The 5586-nt window shown below is 36.9% G+C and overlaps 1 pseudogene; it reads right to left on the bottom strand.

The window, feature by feature from the left end:
- Nucleotides 1-870: 870 nt before the first annotated feature.
- Nucleotides 871-2901, bottom strand: LOC149404653 (GATA transcription factor 26-like; annotated as a pseudogene).
- Nucleotides 2902-5586: the final 2685 nt, after the last annotated feature.

Genomic DNA, 5586 nt, shown 5'->3' with positions numbered 1-5586 from the left:
GTCAATCGACTCATAGTTTTATGACCATTGGTAATGTAGATAAGGGAAAAGCTGGTAAGCGGGAAACGAGATTGAAGACCGAGACCGAGCGCGTATTGCCTTGACCTACGGGCTATGGGGTTTCATAATCGGGGGTTAGTGTCTTCTGTTAAAACGTTCCGGAACATATTTGTATAGGAGTCGGTATAAGACTCTAAGTTATAAAAGCGAAAAATTTCCCCGAATTTTCGTAAACTATTTTATTATGTTTAATTTATATATTTGTAACATGAGTTATGTACATATTTGAGTTGATCAGTCGCGGTTCGTGAGCGAGCTGTCGCTCGCGGGTCGTGACAGATTTTGTGGTATCAATAGTACCATATACATCAACGCAATCCATCTCATGCACGCCCGTGGGTACATGGATGATTCCTCACACGTACGCCCGTGGGTACGTGGACCTAAATGCACTCACACGTACGCCCGTGGGTACGTGGACAATAGGTCACGCATACGCTCTGTGGGTATGCGGATATGCGCTTAGCAGGGGTTGATCATGCCGCCCGTGGGGCCCCTCTGCCAGAAGTCCGAGTCCGTACACTCGTGGTACCATCGACAACAGTTCAATTAAAGTTTGGGTACTCTAGCATATAGAGTACACGACTAAACACAAACAGGAGAGCGTCTCGCGATCTTTATCCATAATGAAGTTTTCTCTTTGAAGCAAATCAATTTTTTTTTGTGTATAGTATTGTTCCAGATTTACATTATTTATTTCTTATTTTTTGCAGTCCCATAATTAGACATATACCCCGCTCGATGATACCACGGAAGCAGCTACTAGTTTATATTTCTTTTGTTCCCCGCTTGATCTTCGGTCGTCATGTGTCATGTGAACTCCTCTGAATTCACAATATCCTACATCCAAGAAATATAAAAATCAAATCCTTTACTTGAAAATAAGCGGTCACTAGCAATAGAAGATATATTAGCGAACTTAGAAGAAAACTTACACTTTAATTTACATGACATAGTGGTGAATTATGGTTTCCTAGCATTTGAAAAATCTCATGGTATGATTTTTCCTTGCAAGGCCAAAGAACTTTTAGTTTAGATAAAATCTACAAGAGATCATAACGAGCTCTCATACGATGGAGAATATAAACAATTCACCTTTTAATTGGCTCTTGATGGGTCGCTTGAGAAGAAATTTTGATCTTTGCAATTCTGTTCCCAAAAAAATAGCTCCCTTACTGTTGCCAAGGCTCACGGAACGAGAATAAGTCTCATTACTATGGGAGCATTTGTTATCAATAGAAAGCGAGCTGCCCTCAGATTCCTCTTCCTTGGCTATGGCATTTGGTTGCCTAATGAGGACGCTCCCATGGCCTATTTCGACCGACACCATCGGTGCCTCTCTCTCGAAAAGGAGATCTTCGGAAGAAGACCCCGAGAAGTAGGAAGAGTACTATTGCTCTTAAAAAATGGTGTATAGATCCTTTGTCAGTTTCTCAACCGAAGATTGCTTCGGAGGATTGTTCACGCAAGTCCTCTTCCGAGACGGCACCATCGACTCCCACACAACAGACTGCGCATGACCTATATACAAACATTTATTTATAACATATCGAATTCAGATTTTGGATATGGAAAAATTATCATTCCCCGAGTTTTATTTTATGGTAATGCTCCATCGCACCTATCATCATTAATTGTTAAAAAAATTATCTCTTAATGGGCATTTCGTTTACCGAAATGGGAATTCTCTATCATTAGTAAATTCATAAACGCAAAAAAAAGTTAATTAAAATGGCGATTAAGTAATAACTGTTGGACAATTAATAAATTGAAACACGGATGTGAAGATCTTAATAGACTTCATTAAAATGGAATGTCTCGAAAAAAAAAACTTACATCTCGTTATAACAAAGAAAACACAAGACCTGTCATGTCGATGACATCTCTGTTGCCGAACTGAGCGCAACTCTCGAAGTTTGAGACCGCAGAGCTAAAGCTTGACCTATTGCTCACCTCCTCTAAGTCTTTAGCCTTTCGAAAGCCGTGGCTGATCTCGGCGGGGCTCAATTTCCCTGCTCATCCAGCGTCCATTATCATCGTTGTCACAGCGGCGCCGTTGTGTCCGTGGTGATGATGCTTTCTCTTCAACTCCTTGTTCCGGTTCAGAAACATGCTCTTGACCTTGACAAGCCTCAGGGACTCGTAGTCCTCACGTGGATTGGCGTGTAGTTCACCTGAGTCTCTTTCTTCCTCAAGAGGGACCTACACGCGTTGCAACTTGCATAGCATAAGTTTGTTCACGGGTCCGTTCTGTTGGAATAATAGAGAGTTTTGATAATAAAGTATATTAATTATCTAATGGGCTGCTGACTTTAGTCAAAGATTTGAGTGCAGTCCACTCAACGGAATTTGATAATTCATTTGTATTATTCTTCCTTGCGGAAGGGGTATAATATCGATTATAAGTTTGCCAAAATCGGAGCTATAATGAATGAGAAATTGATGCTCAAAGAATGCTTAAAGAACACATTTGTTATGTGTAAATGAAGTGAAGTTCAAGAGTCCCACATGGGCCGGGTAAGTGTGTTTTGTAATGTATATATACTATCATCTTTCTTTAGTGGGTAAGCAAGTACAAGAGAGGAGAGTGTGGGTGAGTTAACTCTTAACTACTCGTGCGCACACTCACACGCGCGTCGCCGCCAGGCTGGGCTCGGGTTTCGGGAATGTCTCGGTCTCGGACCTTGGGCCAATTCTATCTTTTTATTAAAATTTTCACTTCATAAATTTGTTAATTCCACAAATAACTTTTGTTGTTATGGTGAGAATTAAATGATGGACGGTTTTCATGCATTGATGCTAAGAAGTTTTGAGCTGAGCAAACGTTTGTTACCGTGTCATTAGTGAGTATTAATGGTGTTTAATTGCCATAATGGCTGGACGGTTTTGTGAGGCTAGAAGTTGTAACCTCTGAGACTTTGGCCTATAAATAGAGGCCTCTACCTCTCATTCGAAACACACCAATACACACAGTTCTCTCTACTCTTTCCTTTCTCTCCGAAATTGCTTTATTTTTCTTAGTAGTCAGTGTTCAGTTCTGCTACAGGTTCTAGTTCGTCGGAGAAGTTCGTTTGGTGCAAAGCTCTTCTCGTTTCTGCCGTTGTATCCTGTGAGGTAAATTGCTCGTCGATTTCGGAACCCGGGAGGGCAATATTACTTTAAGAAAACCGTCGAACGGTCTTCGGCTTTTGGTGTTTTCCGTCGTGTCTTCTTTGCTTCTTTCCGCTTATAATATAGTTGATGTTTATTTTATTTCTTCTACTATCAAATTGTCTTTTGTTTCCCGTAAAATAAATATTATTTAAGTAATATTTTCTAACACGTTCCTCCAAAGTGGCGTGCCTGTTGCAACAACACACCTCAATTCAGTTACTTTGCGAAACAAGTGTTTGGCTTATTTTGACTCTCCTAGTCACATGTGAAAGAGAGCTAAGGGATGTGATTGAGCAAAAAACTAAGTACATGCCGCATTGAGATCAAGAATACAAATTGATAATAGACTCGTGACCTCGTATTTTGAATTGGAGGTGAGTGTTTGTTTAACACCATAGACTCAGAAGAACGACTAGTGTCAATAAGATGTACGATGTGTACAGTTTAGAGAAAGAAACTGAATTGAGCTTTGTCAGGACTTGAGTCATGTATATAGTCCATTTGAGAACACTCTAGTAAGAAATTTCGGATTGAAATCAGGAACACGAACCATTGGTGTGTGAGAGAGAGAGAGAGAGAGAGAGAGAGAGAGAGAGAGAGAGAGAGAGAGAGAGAGACTCGTGAGCTCAATGTCAAAATGATCTCCTATGGATTCATCCTCTTCTTCTTTTTTTCCTTCTTCTTCTTTCACTCATTTCTTTATTCTACAGGAAAAGAAAAGTGTGCGTTTTACAGTTAAAAGCTTTTCATCATCATGGCGTCGAGCTATTTTTCCGCTGAACTTCCATGGATTCTCCTATATAAGCCGCAACTAAAGTTAAATAGATTTCATCGAGTGTTTTGGCCCAATGAAAGCGGCCCAATTCATACCATTAAAAGCTACCATTTTTTATAGGGCGTTGTAGATTTATAGCAAAAAATAAATTATAGATGTATCCAACGTTTGCAAACGTTTAGCAAAATAGTCACTAACAATTATATCTGGCTTAAATATCCTCATATTAAACATGCTAGAATTAACCAAAAAAATATAAATATTTTAAAAAAAAATCGACAATTAATGACAAGTGTTATGAGCTCCGATTTACTAGAAAAATTTCAAACTACTTTCTTAATTAAAAATAAAATTTTCACAAATTTCATTTCTTAGCTTTTCTTTGTAAACCAAAAAAAACCCAGACTAATCTTCATTAAATTTCCATTTATTTCCAAAAAGTTTCCGGAAATTTCTAGTTATTTCAGATTTGTGGCAATTCTGAAACTTGTAATTGCATTTTAGCCACTTTTGGATAATTTGTGACAATTGACCATCATCATTTATTACCAGCTGCAAATAGAGCTGCTGACCCCTACAACACATTTCCATCAAATGCTACGTAATTGTGTTACATGAGAAATAAAAAAACAATAAATCACGATTAACAAGGCAAAGTTAAAGCTAACACTCAACAAACACTCAAACCGAATACCAAAGGTCACCGAAAAAATAGAAATGAATTTGAATAACCAAGGAATTTGAAAATCGGTAATAAAAGGGCAAAGATATTTTGCAATGGTGAAAACAAGATTTGGGAAGAACAAACTCAAAGCTGCGGTGGAAAAGGTACGAACTTTTGGATTAATAACACTTTTTTTAATAAGAAAATAATCATTTTTTTGTTTCTGGAAAATCGGTAGTGATGAATAAAAATGGGTACATCCATTGTTGAATAGTTCATTTTAGTTTATGGAAGATCGGTAGTGGTGGAAAAGTTTATGCATGTCCATATTTCCAGTTATTATCAATAACAATGGGAATATCCATTATTTTCGATTACGATTATTGTTTTTTTTTTTTGTTGAATGAACCGTTTTAAGAAAATGAACTAAAATCGAATATATCAACTGAGTTTATAGGAAGAAAAAAGGGACTATTGGATGAAAATGAAATAAAATCGAAAATAGCAACTTAGATGGAAACGCTACATGCTATTAATTTTTTTTATTAATGGAAATTATACTGTGTTGATTGGGAATGAAAAGTATATGCATTTCCATATTTCCTGTTATTATCAATAACAATTGAGATTATGATATTTTCGATTATTATTTTTAGTTTTTTTTTTGGTTGATTGAACCGGTTGAAAATGAAAATAGAAACTGAGTTTGTAGGAAGAAATAAAGGGAATATTGGATGAAAATGAACTTAAAAAAAGCAACTAAGATGGAAATGTTATATGAAATTAATTTTTTTATTAATGGAAATTAGTGAAATTTTCATTAATTATAATTTTGAATTGTGCAGATGAAGAGTAATAGTAGTGATAAAACAAGTGAAAGCGCCGAAAAAGACTAAAATGGTTGAAATTGTCCAACCATAGGTATGTTCATAAA

The sequence above is a fragment of the Urtica dioica genome, chromosome 2 (genome assembly GCF_054948205.1).
Source record: "Urtica dioica subsp. dioica isolate 48M chromosome 2, U.dioica_male_clone48M_v1_H2, whole genome shotgun sequence".
Lineage (NCBI taxonomy): Eukaryota > Viridiplantae > Streptophyta > Magnoliopsida > Rosales > Urticaceae > Urtica > Urtica dioica.
The sequence above is the reverse complement of the archived record's forward strand: the minus strand, read 5'-3'. Positions and strand labels throughout refer to the sequence as shown.